We start from the raw sequence: 19,259 nt of genomic DNA on the forward strand, positions 1-19,259 counted from the left end.
ACAAATATTTCCAGATCCCAAAGGCAGGCTTAGGTTTAGAGAACCCTTCCAGCTCTGGCTGGAAAATGTCAGGCTGTGATATAGGACATTTGGGGCTGTTACGTAATTGCAGAGTTTCAGAAGCTTCCTTAATTGTCGGACTGGTCATCAGTTTTCATCGGAAATAGTTTGCATCCTGCGCTAGCCTCATGAGTAAAGAACTGGTTGGTACCACTGTGAAATGGAATGGTCATTCCACATCTGTGCTTCTACATAAAACGGATTGAAAAACCCAGAATCTACTCCACAATTGTCAAGGTCCAAGTATGGCCTGTTAGAATTTGCATGTTTAATCTTAACTAACTGTTCTCAATTGTCTTAGCTGTTCAAACTCCTTATAGTCTATAGGAGAGATTGTGAACCCTTTACTCATGCTGCTGAGCACTTTCCCACTTACATAGCACTATTCAAGTCAATGGAACTATTTATGTGAATAATTGCTCCCCACTGGGACTAAGAGGGTATAATCTGACTCTAAATTTTCTGAAAAAATCCTTGCAAAAATATTTAGATTTGTTAACACATTGCATGAGAAAAAAAATGGCTAACTTATGATATGGGAACACATTACCCCCTTTGTCTAACACCATCTCTTGGCAACTAATTACAGAGAATGTTGTAATTCAGAGCCTGATCAGACCCTTTATAAAAGATTATATACTGTAATGGTTCAAAACACATTGCTTATAATAGTGTTAGTACAGTGCATTGGACCACTATTTTTGGCAAGACAGGTAGTGATACCTTTAATTAAGGTTGCCTGGCACTTCCCATTGTAAGACCCAGTTTTTAGTTGCTTATAACTAAGTCAGATTCTAACCATTCAGGCTGAAATTTTCCAAATTGGATGTTTGCCAGATGCTCAGTTGTTTGATGTTTGGAAATTTTCAGCAAAAATTGTTCAGCCATTTCTGGAAACAAGATTAAGGAAAATTATGTTTGGCTTATGTAAAATTGGTTGTAAAGCTTTGGGGTTTTGTTCGTTTTAAGAAGCTCTTACACCTATATACTTCAGAGCCAGGACTTAAAATTTGGAAAAGGGGTGCTCTCAAGGATGTGCCTTTTACTGTTCCCATGAAAAACTGCCTTAATCAGTCAAGTTACGCAACAGCAGCAGCAGCTTCATATGGCTTTGTTGTTGTCATAGTGGCATGCACAATGGATTTCCATCTTGAAAGGTCCTTTGCAACTGTGTTTCCTTAGTCAACAGTCAGGATGAGAGGATTTAGCCTCCTTAAATCCCTCAAAATTGTATCTTCCAACCTCAGTCATGGCTAGTCTCATGCTCTGCTTCCTTCAACCTCAGCTCTATAAACCTTCTGTAAAAGTGTCAAGTAATGAGCCTTAAAAAAACCTCACTTCACACATGGGCAATAGAGACTTGTTCGACATTGGTGACCTTAAATGTGGTGTTTCTGAAATTGTGAATGCTCGACTTCACAACTGTGTTCTTTTAATGTAGTTTAAATGTCATTGCAGAATACAGTGGGCTTTTTATAAGGAAAGCGTGGAGGATCAATGTGTTCCAAAATACATGTCTTGATCCTACAGAAACAATCCACTTATATCTATAGATATTTGTAATGGAACACCCACTGGCCACCTGGACTTCAGCTTGGAATGGGTCAGCCTCTGGTAGAATGAAAATTAGACAACTGAGCTTCCTCTAAGTACAGAGCAAACTTTGTAACACCAAAACTGAACAGTGAGTATTACCAGAAAACTTTTAATAGGTTATAGCTAATGGGCTTCCCAGACATCTTTCAAAATATAAAAGACAGACCAAATCATCCTCACATTAGTAATTTCTAAGCTATTCAAAGCAATATTGTGAACATTAAGATCTGAGAAACAATGAATTTGTGATTGATTCACCATGTGCTTCAGTTCATAAATTCATTCTACATCATTGGTGATGTGCAAGAAATTCACACCCTCCGATCAATAGTTTTTATAGCTTCAGTGAACTACCTGAATTAGATTTTGGAAGAAAAGATCACTGTCTCCAACAGTGATAAATTTTAGTTTATCAAGTTTTTGACCACAAAGGCTGAGATGAATTTTGATCAATGAGCCCTAGTTTTTAAAATGGTTTTGATAATCACATGTGATGTGTTGCAACATAGAAATAACACATCCAGATAAGGCTGGCATTTTTAGCTTCAAAACAATGAATGCTTCCCTATTTGGCCTAGCCAGTGTGATGAACTCACAGAGTGAGGTCTAGTTAGTGAGAGGAAAGGGACATCTTGTGGCTGAGGCCCATGCTTGAGACTCAAGAGACCTGTTTTCCATTCCAGGATCTGCCAAATACTTCAAGTTATTTCATCTGTGTGTGCACTCCAGTCTCCCCATCTGTAAAATGGGAAAGTTGCACTATCCTACAGAGATTTCATAAGGTCACATTCATTAGAGCTTGGAAAGTGCAAGTCAGTAGCAGCTTTACCTCCTGTGAAGCATTTTGATGGAATAATCCAGAGGACTCCACAATGATAAACCCACTACTGCCTAGCCACAGTGTATTCTGAAAGAAGGGAGACTTCTCATTTACCCCAGGTTCTCTTTTTATCTATATTCTGGAGAAGATTTTCATGCCTGCTATTGATTCTGTACTTAAAACAAAACCAATCCCCTTCTTCCTGCTCCCTCTATCATTTATAAGCAGCTGATCTCTCTTTCTTACTAGTATGACATTTACAGAGTGCTCAGGGTGCAAACAACATATATACTGTATTACAGGCACTGACATTTTCCTAACAGCAAAGGTTTTAGAATCCAAATATGCTTTAAATGTCTGTAGTGTGTTGTCTAAGACAATCCAATACATTAGGTTGCGAGTGATCAAAATCTATTACCATCTGACGGCTCTAAGGCCCTATATTAAAGGGGATAGGAGGGAGCTGATGGGTTCAGTTCCCCATGGATGTCTCCACAAACTCACCATCACAGCTGGCTCTACTGTTTCCCTTGCTAGCAGTCTCATCGCAGAGACCAAGGAATGAATAAGCATAGAGAATGAACTACTCTCCCATCACTATAGGTGGGATTCCTCTCAGGGCGCGTCTCACAGCCAAAAGCGGTGCATGGGCCGACCCACCAGAGCTAGCTTGAATCCAGCTAGCACAGGTAATGGCCGCACAGACAGTGCGGCATGGGCTTCAAAACAGGTAGCGCAAGACCAGCACATGCCCTTGGTATGTACTCGGCTCATTAGCCTGATCTGAAGCCCTCGTTGCTCTGTATTCACTACTGTGGTTCCCTTCAGAAGCTGGATTCAAGCTAGCTCAGGTTGGCTAGGCCATACACAGCTTCTGCTTGTAGACATACCCTTAGTCTCAGGGCTTTGAAGCTTGAACTGACAGCTTGTGTTTTACCAGTTCCATTGATAAATAGAGGGTGTCAGTCTATAAAGAGGTCCACCCAGGACTTTTCATGAATATCAAGGGCTTGATCCAAAGCTCACTGAAGTAAAGGTTTCCATTGACTTCTGTGGACATTGACTCAGCCCTGAAATTCACTAAAACAAGCTTTAAAAGAGTTAGAATACACATTATTGATATTTATCTCACCACAATTCTATCACTTTATATTGCATTTCTTTTCAGAGCACCTGGATGTGGGGCAAGATGCATATTTTGCTAGTGCTCACTCTTGGCAATCTGTAGCTTTTATTAATAAGTGTAATGATGAGCCAAGCAATCTTTGTATTCAGCTTCTTTAAGACAAAGCCAACACAGCCATGGATAACACCATGAAACTGTGGTTGGAGGAAAGTTCACCTTTTTAAAAAAAGAGGACTTTTTCCTTGTCTGTGTGGAGCAAGATTGCAAAAACAATTACAAATCCTGATTGAGCTTTAAAAAAAAAAAGGGTATAGGCAGCCCTGCCATAGGTAATCACTATGGGAATCTGCTGCTAAGCAGAGGTTTCACTTTTGAAAAAGGATTTTCCCCTCTGGTTCCCCCCACCCCAGTAAAATCTTCTGTTGACCTCACAGTTGTGGAGGTAACCGCTGTCACGAAATGGCTATGATTTACTGGCTCAATATGTAAAAAGATGCATAGATGTTGAGGGATACCAGTGATATCATAAGTCACGAAAGGAGAATTTCAAGTAGCATATGACATAACAGGAACTATGAGTTTGAGCTAGTTCCATACAACTCACTGCAACTCATTTATGGGGTTTCTTCCCCCTTAAGATTCAAGACTCTAAAATCAGATTGCAACTGTTAAGGGTGAACTGCTGGGCTTAAAGTATTCAAAGAGGCACTCTCTAGACAAACTGTCTACAATTACTGTCCTACCCAGACAAAAATGTTTAAAGTTTTTGAATTTTATAGTCTATTGTGGAACAATAATTTGTTATTTTGCCTTGAGTGGCTCTCATTTTTAGTAAATTAAGTATTCCAATACCATGAAATCAATGAAGTTACAGTAGGGGTAATTCAGTGTTGAATTAGGTGCCATATTTTCATGAAAACTGCCTTGCAATTTATACTCACCATCACTAAATTTGCCCCTTATTAGGAATAAGGAATCACCTTATTGGTAACATGGGAATTACAGAAAGTCCATGAAAGATTTTAAAATCAGCTGACATGTTTTATTTCATTTGCTAAAAATCAACTCTATTTGCACTTATTGAGATGAAGTTTTACTCCCAAAATCCCTTTTCTGTCTCACCTGATGGCAACATTCTCATAGCCCTACTTGATGTAACTTGAATAGCGTTAGTTTCTAATATTTCTGCCTTTTTCCCCCCCAGCATTTTCAGTCAGCACTAAACGAAACTTCTACAAAGCTCTCAATAATGGAATTATGACCTTGCTTTTCTTCCACAGCAGCGGAAAAAGGTCTGTGCTAAAGTGACATAAAAGAAAAAAAACTACATGCAGTTCTGCACTAATGTAAAATGACACTCACTTTCTCCATGCAGAGGCATAGAAATGTCCTGTGCTACATGGGGAAATACAGTCCGTATAAAAACCACGTGCCCTCTGAAAACTTGAAAATTTCCATAAGATCAGGACAGCATTTGTCTAAGAATAACTGACCTTGTCATAGCCTAGCCCAAGAGCTTGATGTGTTGTTAATGTTTCAACACCAAGGTAAAAAAAAAAAAAACCAAAAAAACCCCACGAACACTAACATTACTAATATACAGTGGGACTATCTTAGATGAAGTTTGGATAAATACAGTTAAGGGGGATCCTGAACTGTTTGCATAGACTTTCACCACTCTTAGACTGAAGCTTCACTCTGCATATGGGGACAAAAATCTTCCTGCCTCTTGACACGGTCAGCATGAATATTTAAGTTTGGCATATGGGCAATGGGTGGGGAAGCTCTGTGGGAGATAGGGAAATTAATCCGTCGCAGGCTGCAGAAAGGAAACACAGCTACTTCATGGTCATTGACTTCAGTGGGAGCAGATGCAGGACCCTCGTTAGCAAAAGATTAACCATTTAAAAGCCCAGGCTAAGTATGACACACACAGGACCATGCTGGTCCCTATAACCAGTTCAGAGCTATTGTGTGTGAGTAATATTCTCTAGGGTCCTGGTTCAAAGCCCATTGAGGGAAAGACTCCCTTTGGCTTTAATGTGCTTTGGATGTGGTTCAAGGAGCTAGATTGTGCTATCAATTATAGCTTTGCAATTTCATACAGTAAAAGGCAGAATCTGGCCCTAGAAGAAGACGTTAATCCTAATTCTGCTTTGCTTAGTTCCTCCAACAACACTCATCTAGCATGGCTTCATATAGATAGCTACTCTTATTTTTCCTGACTTGGCATTTTTGAACACGTGAGATGACTTGTCTCAGAATTGCATTTAGAAAACAGAAATCACAAATCCTTCCACAGAGAACTACAGATGCCTTATCCAGATGATTGTGTGCGGATTACAGCATCTTATTTGTAAAAGACACATTTCTATCAAGAATTTCTAACATTGTGCTAGGAAGATGAGCAATGCCCTTTCAAGATAACTAGCAACTTCCTTTTAAGAAAAAAAATCTCCTAAAATATTGTGTGGAGATCAAAGTAATATAAATTACTTTTTTCCCTTGGTGACACAGGTAAAAAAAACAAAATAAATTAACAGCCAGTTATAGCAAAACCAAAACCCAAAACCTTTTGTTTAAATTTCATATTAAACACTTATACTTAAATTATTGACTGAGACTGAAGTCTAAAATAAAAGACTATTCCTTAGGAGTGAAATTCACCCCATGACAGAGGGCCCTTCAAAGGTTTCATCTGTGGCAGAGATGTACAAACAATAGAAGTAAAGTGTTATATTCACAAGGGGCCTAGGCACCATTCACAAAATAGAGAAGGAGGAGATGGTGCCCTTATACCCAGTAACATGGTGATTAGGGCACCCATCTGGGATATGGGAGCCCCAGATTTGAATCCCCACTCTGGAACAAGGTGTGAAACTCAACTCCCCCCATCCCATATGAGTGCCTTAACCACCCAGAAATAGGCTACGCTGAGGTGGAGCTATCATAATCTCTCCTATTGAATCAGTTCCACTTTGTGTCAATAATTAAATATTCCTTGGACAAGAGAGTGAGTGACTCTATAATCTGGTGGTTCAGGCACTTCCCTGGAAGGGGGGCACCCAGGTTCTGGTCCCTATTCTGAGGAATATTTCTACAAAGTGAAACTGCTTCAACAGAGGAACCCGAGAAAGCCCTGTAGCTTAAGCACATCCTCCCCTAGAACTCAAGGAGTTGGAGTACTCTGTGTTTTCAATTCAGCCCTCTAGGGGCACAAGATGGGGAAACAAACAGACACACAGATAGACCCCACAGAAGATTCTAAAACAAATTATTCTACTTAGATAGCGCAAAAGATACACAGATCTAGACAAAAAAACAAACAACTATATGCATTACCCTACCTCAGTTTCCTTACTGTTCAGGAGAGTTCTTTGGGCTTAGGACAGGCTCCTCTGGGGTATTCAGGATCCTTTCTCTATTCCTTACCCTCCTGCCCAGAGCTTCTCATCCAGGGCCTTACAGTCAACCAGTTTAACTCTTTTTGTTACCCTTTCCCTTCAAAGGGGGTAGGGAAATTTCCTTTCTTTTATAACCGTCTGTCCCCTTTGTCAGATGACTCCCTGATTAGCCTCAGTAGGTGATCAAAATCCCCTCCCAGGTGATTACGAAGTGATCTGTGGCTTAGTTACCACCCCCTTAGAGTTCAGATTTGAAAAACTGGTACTCCTTTTCTTTTTGCGAATACAGACTAACACGGCTGTTACTCTGAAACCTGGTTTTCCACGGGCAGCAGACATCTCTTTATCCAAGGCTGCTCCATTTGAATGGACAATCATCAACGTTTATCAACCCTCTGGTGTCTGGGTGTGAGGTATTCTACATCATCTAAAGATGTATAGCAGCAACCCCACTCCCTCTGGACCAGCCACAATGCATATGCCTAAATGGCAAGGCTGAGCCCTTAATAATTATCTATTTCAGCTGGTGAATGTTGTGAAGTTTGGCTTCTGGACCCAACAATCAAGGAACTAGGCAGCTCAAAAGCACACAGAGTGGGATTCACAAAGGTATTTGGTCACCTAACTCCCATTGAAATCAATGGGAGTTAGGCATGTAAATCCTTTTGTGATCCCCACCCATGGAGAAGTAATATTAACTAAAGATTTTTAGAACCTGAAAGCTTTTGCATGAAAGTTGAAATCTCTTCTTACTTTACTGCTCTAGCCATTGCTGATGGGCCTGCTTCAGCAGTTTCCTGAGAAGGTGCATTATGGGGATTCGGTTTTTACAACTGTTAATTTGAATCCGATAACTTGTACTGAGTAAGTGAAAATATTAAAAGCTTCCATGGCATTTAAAATGCTTTGTGCAGTTTGGTTCAGTAAAAGCTCATCTTTAAAACACTTACAATGAAAGGAAAAGCAAAGGGAATTTAGTCACTCTAGCTGCCCATGTTTTAACTGAGGTCATCTGAACTACAATTCCCAGAATGCTGAGAACAGTTATGGACAGTTAGTGACTATTAGGGCTGAGGAGAGAGAAGGAATATCAAATCTGATTAATATGATATCCAACTGATAGCCTGATTTTTTAAAAGTCCATAAAATGTAATAATTACTATACAGTATTTCATATTAATAATATGTAGATGGTAACAATAATTATTAAGCAATGGTAAAATTAGGGTTGCTCAAGTTAGACCATATTTAAAATGTACTAAGTTTTCTAGGCTGTTATGGAGGAACTGTTCCATGTACCTAGCTGAATAAACAAGCAACGACTGAGAATGCTTCTAAATTAAAGCTCACCTAATTGATTGCACTTCTGATGAGAGAGAGAAGAATTAGTTGGTATGCTCACTACCAAGCAGACCCAACTATTGCAACTGTGACAGGAGATAAAATAAGCTGTCTTTTCCAGTAAAATAATGAGGAGTTTTGAACACTGGTATTTCCCTGTAATGAGAAGGAAGTGACAGCAATGAATACACCAGCGACAGTCACTGCCTGTCTTATTTTCAGATTTAAAATTCTGCCATACACGTACTGTGCACAATGTTGGCTTGATCAAAACACCACAACATTGTTATGTCAGAGGGAGTCCCAGATCTCATGTGAGGAGAATCTTTTCCTTGTACAGGCTTCACAGCATTAAAACAGATAAACAGATTGTCTTTTTATGAACTGTTGTCTTGGGTCTCTGTGGGAAGTCAACATCAAAAAGGAGAAAAATCACCTTCAGCTCAGCATACGACCATAAATCCATACAAAACTGCAAAAAGGAACAATTTGTTATCTAGTTCATGCCATAATGCTGCTGAAACAGATGGAAATCAGAATTGCTAATGTTATAGTCCTCTGATTACAGGTTACCATTGGCTCTACTTAAAAGGCTCCCTCTGCCGATACAAACAAAACAGTTCCCAGGCTTTAACCAGTCTCAATTGTTTGGCTAATCTGAACTTCTGGCTGAATTTCCAGCTATGTAAATTTAGGCAGCCAGATCCATGGAGTACCTTCCCTCTTCTGGTCAATGGATAGTCCATCCCTTTAAAGGTAATATTTGTAGAAGATTTTATTTTCTTTTTGTGCACCTTAAATTATGATAGACATTAGGGGCTGGATCCTGGACCCCAGCCTTTTTCTGTTTGTGCTGCTCTAAAGAGCTGCCCTAATAGATTTGAGTACTTAAGTAGCTCAGCCAGAGGAAAAAGGCCCATTACAGGATTGGGTGGGTTAGGTTCTATGGCCTATGATGTACAGGAGATCAGACTACATAATCCTGATGGTCCCTTCTGGCCTTAAAGTCCATGAGAACTGGGGAGTCTACTGATGTAAGGGGCACTCTCAGGTAGGGTAAAGATGTGCTGCCCTGCAGGCATAGGGAGAGTTTCTAAATGTGGCCAGGCTGTGGAGAAGATGAACTGTATGGTGTTCCAGTATCCTCTGGCCAGATCCCTTTAGGATCACTCTAGCCAAAATGATTTAGAATAGTGCCCTCCTGAGCCTCCTGCATGCCATGAAACAGCTGATTGGGAGGTGCGGGGCGGGAGTGGGAGGCGCTCATCGGCAGGGCTGCCGGTGCGTGGAAGGTGCTGGGAGCGGTGGGGGAGCTGATGTGGGGCTGCTGACTTATTACTGTGGCTCTCTGGCAATGTACATTGGTAAATTCTGGCTCCTTCTCAGGCTCACGTTGGCCACCCCTGGGCTAGGGTATAATCTCTTAGCACTCATTGCCAAATTATCCTGTGTGATTTGGAAGAAGGTAGGAGACAGTCTGACCCACTCTTCAAACCATTTCCTGTCAGACAGGAGAGGGTAGGAGCTATGGAAAACACAGACAATTATCAGGAGAAATACATGGCCTGTAAGGCGTGAGTTACTTGACTATTTAAAAATAAATGCCTCTATTTCTTGTTACAGCTCTAGAGATTACTCCAAGGCTAGGAAGCTCCATCCCCATTTCTAACTGTGTGCAATGGTTTGTGTCCAACCTAATTTTTGGGTTGGTTGTTTTTGTTTTGTCTCAGGACTTAACATTTTTCTCTCCCTCTGATCTTGTGCAAAGGAAAGTTCCCATTGAGTTGAGGGGGTGGTTTGGCTGTGTTAAGACTGAGTGACAACTGGTATCCTGTCTCCCTGCCTGACTATATGAGTAACTCCCAATCAAATCAATGGGAGCTCCTCAAATCTGACAGGAGGTATAAGACCCCCATGGTTGGGCCCAGTCTCTTTGGTTTGTGCCATGTTCTGTTCCTCCGTCTCCTGTTCTCAGCCCCAGCTGAGCTGTATTATATGCAGCACTGTTATAGCACAGCACTGCTATCCTTTTAGAAATGTTTCCCGTCTCATCTTTATGGGAAAGATTGAATAACATTAGACAAAGTGAAGCTGTACAGTTACAATTTAGAAAAAACACAATTGTCAGGGAGTTACCAATGTGCATACTGATGTGCAAGAGAGATTAAGAACGATGCAGGATTTCAAAATGTTGGCATAGGGAATTTCTTAACATAATCTCAGTGTCAGGTCTTAAACACTGATGTACCAGTAATCTGCCACAGCAAAGTCCCCCCTCTTCCATCCCAGATGGCACTCCTCTTATATATCTCATCTATTTCTAACACACCCCACTCAGTGTAGTATTTAGGAAGTGCTACACAACTAAGCGGCATATGTCCAGAGTTGGATTTCACTGGTCCCTGAATGTGGACGCTATCTTATTCATCAGGATCTGTTTAATTAAAAGTATGGTGATACAATCCAGGAAAAATAACTGATTTAATGTGGGAATCTCACATTAATTGGGACAGTGTTTTCCACCGCAGTTTTGTTTTTCAGAATGTGCTGTAAAGGGAACGTTCTCCCTGGTATGGCAGAACGGCACACGGTCCTCAGTGCCACTGGTGGCCTGTGCTTGTGCTGTGCAGGACTGCGGACAGAGCAGCTGTACAGGCCTAGGTAAGTGGTCTTCGCACCACCCCTAGACAGGAGGGAGGGAAGGGGATAGGCTAGGATAGGGAGCACAGGATTTGGATGCACCAGGATCCAGTGACCATGACACCACACAAGCGGCTGAAGTAGTAGCTGCAAGGAGGGCTCTGTGCCACACTGCTGCACTCTGATCCCTGAAGTGAGGGTGAATTTCACCTTCTCGCCTTGTGCCCACATAGAGCCCATTACTTGGGTTTTCAATTGACTCGACAATACAGTTTTGTTTATAACAGCATCTTAGTCCCTAAGAGATATGTAAATCACACTCTTCTATTACTACATACCTCATCGTTGTCTGTCATTAATTTATTTTTCAATAAACCTGCAGATGCACATGCCTTTATACAATGGGTAAAATGTGCCACCCAAATAACAGACTCATCTCAGTCATACCTGTGTAAATTGACATTTGTGGAATTACACCAGGTTTACACTGGTGTAAATGAGATCAGAATTTGGCCCCAAGTTCTTTCTCCCACAGGACTCACAATACCAGCTTCACTGATACACTGACAATTTGTACTACTCTGGCAATGCAAAGCAGCCATAAACCCCAGTTAACTGGCTAGTTAAACCAGCTTTATGGCTGCTTTGTGTCTGGAGTGGTGCAAACTGCAAAGCAGCTATAGAGCATGCTGGTGCATCTAGCCTCTAATCTAAAGTCCCACAGCTATAGAATACAATTGAAAACACACAGAGCGGGGGCTGTGACCTTCATAACCAGAACTTTTCTCTTGTTTGATTATTTGGGATCTATAACTGGAACATTTCTTATATTTTCTTATTTGGGCTCTCTATTGAGTTTTGTGGTTGTGAGATTGTATACTGTTTTCTTTCCGTGTATCCTTTCCATAGCAGGAGGGATTTATTCTCAGCACACAGCTGTGAGGGAGAGACCAGTGTGCATAATGATGTGCGGGAGAGATTGAGAAAGATGTAGATTTTCGAAATACGGGCACAGGGAATTTGTTAACAGGACCCCATAAACTGTGATACGCTTTTTAGCAGCACGGCACAGAACAACATTTCCCCACAATAAGGAAGTTCTTTCCCTCTGCCATGTCAGTGGATAGTTGTGGTGATGTCATGGGCTCGAAAGGAGTTAATAGTAGGGTGACCAGATGTCCCAATTTTATAGGGACAGTTCTGATTTTTTGGGGCTTTGTCTTATATAAGTGCCTATTACTCCCCACCCCCTGTCCTGATTTTTCACACTTGCTGTCTGGTCACCCTAGTTAATAGGCAATTAATTATGGCACAGGTGTAATAGACGGACCTAATTAGTTGCTTCTTAGCCAGAGGGGTGGGACTGGGAGACATCAGCTGATAATGTAATGGACACCTGGTGCCCATAAAAGGGGGAGAGAATTCAGTCTGGAAGGACAAACTCCTGTGAAAGACCTGAACAAGAGTCTACAAGAGAGCAGAGACTTCAGTAAGAGTGGTTCTGAGGGACCAGTGCTCATTGTTGTAACTGAGAAGAAGATCCTGGAGTAGTGGAGGAAGGAGATTCCCATTTTAGAATGAGAAGTGGTACTACCAATCCCCTCTGCTTAAATTCAGGAACACATACGCAATTGGTAGTATTGCTAGAGCTAGTGTGAACTTTTTCAATGTGCTTATTGTATGTATCTAACCTTTCTAGTGTTTCTAATAATTTAGTGCCATATTCAAAATTAGAAGGCATATGTCAGAATATGGCCCTAGATCTCCTTTCTACATGGACTTCAAACTGCCTTCTCAGTTTGGATTAGTTGTGGAAAAGAATATTTCTCATGGAAAAAAATTGCTATCCTACTATTCTGTGGGGAAAGATGTGTTTAAAGATAGGAATCTGTCACTGCACTTTAATAGTGACAAGACCGTGTCCTTCTAATCTCTTGTAGTAGTTAGTCTCCATCCAAAGTTCCTTGTCCCTGTTTATCATAACTGCCATAACAGATTGCAGAGAGTCAGTCAGTGAAACAGCTTGTCTCTTACCTAGCTTTAAAAATGAACTCCAGAACCTTGAAATGGATCCAGGATCAGACAGCATGCTAGCCTAGTGCAGGGAACTCTATTGTGATCAATTAGCCTAATTCATCAGCTGATCACAGCATGTTGTACTAGCTGTTACTTTCACATGGCTTTCGTGGTCAGCCAGAAGTAGAGCATGTGTAATAATCTAATATGGGGAGGAGAAAAGGAATATTTCCAAGCTGAAATGACTGGATGTATGGGGGAAAAAGGAGGATGAACTACTTCAGCACAATCTACCCTTGCTACTTGTTCTATTCTGGTGCTATTGTTTCAGATGTGCAGCAACCTGGAGGCTACACCTACCTGTGACATTAGTGTGAATGTATTAGGAAGGAGACAACACAAGAAGCATATTCCAGCTCTCCACATTCCTAGATGGAAAAATTAACATTAATCCTCTCAAAAAGGAAGGAGAGCAAGATGTGTCAGACAGCTCTGGAACACTGAAAGCTGACCCCCTAAAACAGGAGTCTGCATGCTCACTACCATATATAGATATTAAAAGAGGGACCTATTGGGGAAATTCTGGTACTAACTAAGTGAAATTGTAAGCAGAATGGCCACACTCTTTGTTGGGAGTGGAATATTACATTTGCCTGTTCAAGTTTGAAGGGGGTGGAGAATAATTTCATAGCTGGAAAAAAATCCTGCTTGTGACTACTAGACTTGGGGTTGGGGTGGAAATGGCAAAGAACAATTCAAATTAAAAATGACAATTTTGCCAAGATCACTAGCTGCAGGGCTATCAACAGTGCAAATTTAAGTAGCCCTCATGCTTTATACAATAGTAGAAATAATATGTGGTAGAGAATAGCTCAGCTCTGTAGCTTTCCCAGAACTACAATCATGTCTGCCAGAGATGTATAGCTGAACCAGCCACAGAATCAGACTCAATATGTTTGACTTGTACTTTGGACAGCAGTATCCCCCTTCTTCAATTGACTTGCACTTTAGACAGCAGCATCCCCCTTCTTCAATTCTTTGACCCCTTTTAAATATGCACCTCCCCTCCCACCCAAAGGCAGGGATTTATGAATGAGTAGTGTATGATCTTTCCCTGAAGTCACACCAATAGGCTAAGGCCAAATGTGTGAGTACTCCCATTGAAACAATTCATATGCTGAAAGTTAGAATTGGGGCCTAAGCACAATCTGAAAGAATCAGCTGCTCATAGGGGTGAAGGCTTGCTGGGCCATCCTCCAAGTCCAGGAAGGGCTAATACACACCAAAGTCTCTGTCAGGCCCTTCCCTCAGGGCAGGGTTTTAATTCATATAAAACACTTGCAGAGTATCACAACACAGAAGTATTTCCTCTCACAAGGCTGTAGGGGCCCAGAAGCCTTTCACTGTACACTTTTCTCCAGTCACAGGAGCCAACCTCCTTCCAACAGCTCTCCTTCCAAATAAGTTCTCTCAGCCCTTTATAGGCATCGTCTGTCCCCTTCCCAGCAGGGTCTGATATTGAACAGGCTGGATTGGCCAGGATTCTGGCCCTTAGAGCAGACCACCCTGTTACAAGGGCAAATGCATTTTTCAGACTTATGTTTCTCATTCATTCTTGCTTCTCTCCAGAGCAAATTATTATTGTTCTGTTGTACAGTTTGAGAAATTTGGCTTTTTCCCACCCTTCATATTTTCTTTAAAGCCAGGACTTTTTAATGATGATTGTAAGGATTTCTTATTAGTGGTGCTGATGTTTCATTTAAAGTATCATTAAATTCTATTCTAAACATACCAAGATCAAACTGTGTAGTTCCCTCCTATGCTACTCCAATGATATTATCTGAAGAGGAAATAATCACTCAGCCTTTTCTGTATGGGATGCACTTCTGGCACAATTTCAATGGTAACTAGAGTTTTATTTTATTTTTAAACTTTAACAAGCAGTTAGACACATAGTCCATTATAGATGCTACAAAGATTTATTCACAGTGCTCTTGTGTGTGTGGTTTCTGAGTCAGTCCAGCTTGCAGATATGTGAGCTGAATTAAGTTTCCTCAGACGATTCTGTCTGGTTGGCAGTATACAAAGGTGCAGAGAGGCACATGTTTTAAATGTTATTTCCTCCAAATGTAACATACTAGCTGTGACATAAATTGGTTTACTTTTAAGACTCTTTTATTGTATTGAGTGCCACAGAGAGCACAGCTAAAGGATGAGTATTCAAGTGAGATGAGCGGGGACTTCAATGCATAAGTCATTCGTTTTAAAGGGAATTATATGACTAAATTTTTTTGCCTTTTGTTGCATACTTACCTCTCAGTAACTGCTATTCAAAAATGCTCTTCTCATAACCTGGGTAAAGCAAGGATAATGCTATGTTCAGAGTAGCTAGATCCTCTCTTGCTGGAGCTGTTTCTGATCTATACTAACACTGTTTCTTAGAGTATTTACAGTTTACAGATGTACTTAAAGTTGTGTCCAAAACTTTACCTGGAGGAATCATGGTCATTCCTTTGGTCCAAAGTTTATATATATATTAGGGCTGTCGATTAATCACAGTTAACTCACTTGATTAACTCAAAAAAATTAACTGTGATTAAAAAACTTAATTACAATTAATCTCACTGTTAAACAATAGAATACCAATTGAAATTTATTAAATATTTTTGGATGTTTTTCTACATTTTCAAATATATTGATTTCTATTACAACACAGAATACGAAGTGTACACTGCTCACTTTATATTATTATTGTTGTTACAAATATTTGCACTGTAAAAATGATAACCAAAGAAATAGTATTTTTCAATTCACCTCATACAAGTACTGTAGTGCAATCGCTTTATTGTGAAAGTGTAACTTACAAATGTAGATTTTTTTTGTTACATAACTGCACTCAAAAACAAAACAATGTAAAACTTTAGAGCCTACAAGTCCACTCAGTCCTACTTCTTGTTCAGCCAATTGCTAAGACAAACAAGTTTGTTTACATTTATGGGAGATACTGCTGCCTGCTTCTTATTTACAATGTTACCTGAAAGTGAGAACAGGCATTCGCATGGCACTTTTATAGCCAGCGTTGCAAGATATTTACATGCCAGATATGCTAAACATTCATATGCCCCTTCATGCTTTGGCCACCATTCCAGAGGACATGCTTCCATGCTGATGATGCTCATTAAAAAAATAATGCATTAATTAAATTTGTGACTGAACACCTTTGGGAAGAATTGTATATCTCCTGTTCTGTTTTACCCACATTCTGCCATATATTTCATGTTATAGCAGTCTCTGATGATAACCCAGCACATATTCATTTGAAGAACACTTTCATAGCAGATCTGACAAAACGCAAAAAAAGTAAGAATGTGAGATTTCTAAGGATAGATACAGCACAGTTTAGGAATCTGAAGTGCCTTCCAAAATCTGAGAGGGAAGAGGTGTGGAGTGTGCTTTCAGATGTCTTAAGAGAGTAACACTCTGATACGGAACTACAGAATCCGAACCACCAAAAAAGAAAATCAACCTTCTGCTGGTGGCATCTGACTCAGATGATGAAAATGAACATGCGTTGGTCTGCTCTGCTTTGAATTGTTATCGAGCAGAACCTGTCATCAGCATGGACACATGTCTTCTGGAGTAGTGGTTGAAGCATAAAGGGACATATGAATCTTTAGCACATCTAGAACATAAATATCTTGCATCGCCGGCTAAAACAGTGCCATGCGAATGCCTGTTCTCACTTTCAGGTGACGTAAACAAGACATGGGCAGCATTATCTCCTGCAAATTGTAACCAAACTTGTTTGAGCGATTGGCTGAAGTAGGACTGAGTGGACTTGTAGGTTCTAAAGTTTTACATTGTTTTGTTTTTGAGTGCATTTATGTAATAAAAAAAATTCTACATTTGTAAGTTACACTTTCACAATAAAGAGATTGCACTTCCTGTAAGTATGGCCTGCATTTCTTGTTCGAGCTAGCTAGATTAAAGCTTGCTTGGAAATGTCTATACATGCTGCTGTCACACCTCTGACTACAGTGTAAGATGTACCCTAAGTCACTCAATGCCTTAATTCCTCATCTGTAAAATAAGGATATTAACACCTCCCAACCTCACAGAGGTGTTATGAAGATAAATATATTAAAGATTGTGAGGTGTTCAGATACAGTAATAAGTGACAAACATAGAGGAAAGGCACAGTTTGTTTGTTTGTTTGTTTTTGGGGGGGTGGGTTCTGAGGGTTTCTAAAAATACCTCTTCTGTCATAGGGACAAATTCTGTCCTGATATACATTCAGAACTGCCATTAACTTCTATGACTATTGAGAGTCTTGATAGAAAAAAGAGCACTGCTCATACTAACTTTGATGCAAATTATTCACATTTAAAATAAACCGAATTTGGGGGTGGGGGAAGCAAACTCAGTTGCATAACCTAGTTTTTTTCAGAGGCGATGAGCACCTGCTTGCAGGACTGGTCCTCCAATCCTTGCCGCACAGCTGGAGTTCCTATGTGTGGATTCATCAAACTTACGAAGGGAGTAACGTGACTCCTGACTGTTGTCTCTGAACGTGACACTTTTCTATTGCAGCTGTTTTGATGGACAGCATATCTGGGTGGCTGAACTATTCGTCTGTTAAGTTGCCTTCTTTGGAGGTGAGTTATTTGGATTAGATATTATACACCCTAGCAATACTTCTCATTTTTTAAAATGCCTGCCTCTTGTTTTAGATTTCCATGATCGTTCTAAGAACACGGTGCAGTTCTCGCTACTCTTGTTCAATCCTTTTCACTTCATGCTGCCATTTCTTGCAAATTGCAAACAAATGGAGTTGTTCTAAATATGGCATTATTCAATTTCACTCACCACTTCTCAGTCTGGAGACACAGCAAAGTTCTTTTTTTCTTTTCCCTAGTTACTGCTATCTTGCCCTGTGATTCCCTTTCCGTTCTGAAAAGGCTTGACCATTCTGCAGTTCTTTCTGTCTTTATCATCTCTACATAAATAGGAATGCTCGAGATCCAAATGTGCTAACCCTGTTGCATATGCAAGTAATGCTACACCCAATTAGATACTGTTCCTATCACAAATAATCTTTTTAACCAGTTTTTTATTCACTGCCATGCAGTACCCTGGAGCTTTGTAGCTTATAGCTTAAGTAGAAAGCTGTCATTGTTTCCACTGGGATTTGCAGTATTAGATGCAAGAAGACTAATCACACTCGAGGTGGCCCACAAGTTATAGGAATAAAGATTTGTTTTGCAGGTTTCAAAGGAGCTGTGCACTTTAACGCATACTGCTATGGGGATGAGCATAGGGATGCTAAATGCAAGGAGGAATTGGATAAAAATCCCTGCAGAAAATGAGGGGAGCAAAATGTTTTGTCATCTTTAACAAAAATCAACATCTGTTTGTTACACTTGTATGTGCCAGACAATTGAGGTTTTCTAAAAGCTGTTTGCAGAAAACTCTGGATTGGGTGAAAGACACACAAGAAAAATGCCAAGCTAATCTCCTCTTCTCCTTTATTGTGGCACCAATAGCAAAGTAACAAGTCAATTGTACAACTCTACAGTATTCTATAGTAATGTTCCACCACACTGCAATATACAGCGTAAAATCAATTGGCTGCAAACAGGCAGACCTTCGGGAGTGATGGAAGTCTGTGGGACTCCATGTGGGCACAAAGGCCTGCTCAGGTGGAACCAAGTGCAAGACTGTGGCTGTGACAATGTGAAGGTGCTGCAGCCAGTAAAGAGTTAAACAGCTCCCTGCCTGTGTCAAGGGAGCACATATAAGAAAGAGGAAACCAGCAGCATCTGCTTTCCTGGGGTAGTTGAAGCAGGGAAAGCTGCTGGGGATTACTTCTAACTAGCATTTTCAACTGAGTTGTTTGTATTGTGTGACCCAGTGAACAGTAAACAAATCCCTAAGAAAGGGACTTTAAAAGGACTTTGGCATGGACATGGATTCCCTTCCCTAGCTGGTGAAACAGCCACCAGTTTGCAGGGCTCTTAGCCTCCAATATGTGGCAGAGTAAATACTCACTCAAAAAGCCCAGTAAGCACCAGCTGGCTGGGAGCAGGATTTGTCAGCAGGAGCAGCTTTTTCCTTCAAATAGAAATGTTTCTTTGCTTCACAGATTAACAAACAGTCTTCAGATGTATGTTTTAAGAAAGGCTCTGACTAGCAAAAGGATGGTTGCTCACTGTACCAGATGAGAAAGAGAGGGGCAGCCTAGGAGAGAGAATTGGCT

The sequence above is a fragment of the Natator depressus genome, chromosome 9, assembly GCF_965152275.1.
Source record: "Natator depressus isolate rNatDep1 chromosome 9, rNatDep2.hap1, whole genome shotgun sequence".
Lineage (NCBI taxonomy): Eukaryota > Metazoa > Chordata > Testudines > Cheloniidae > Natator > Natator depressus.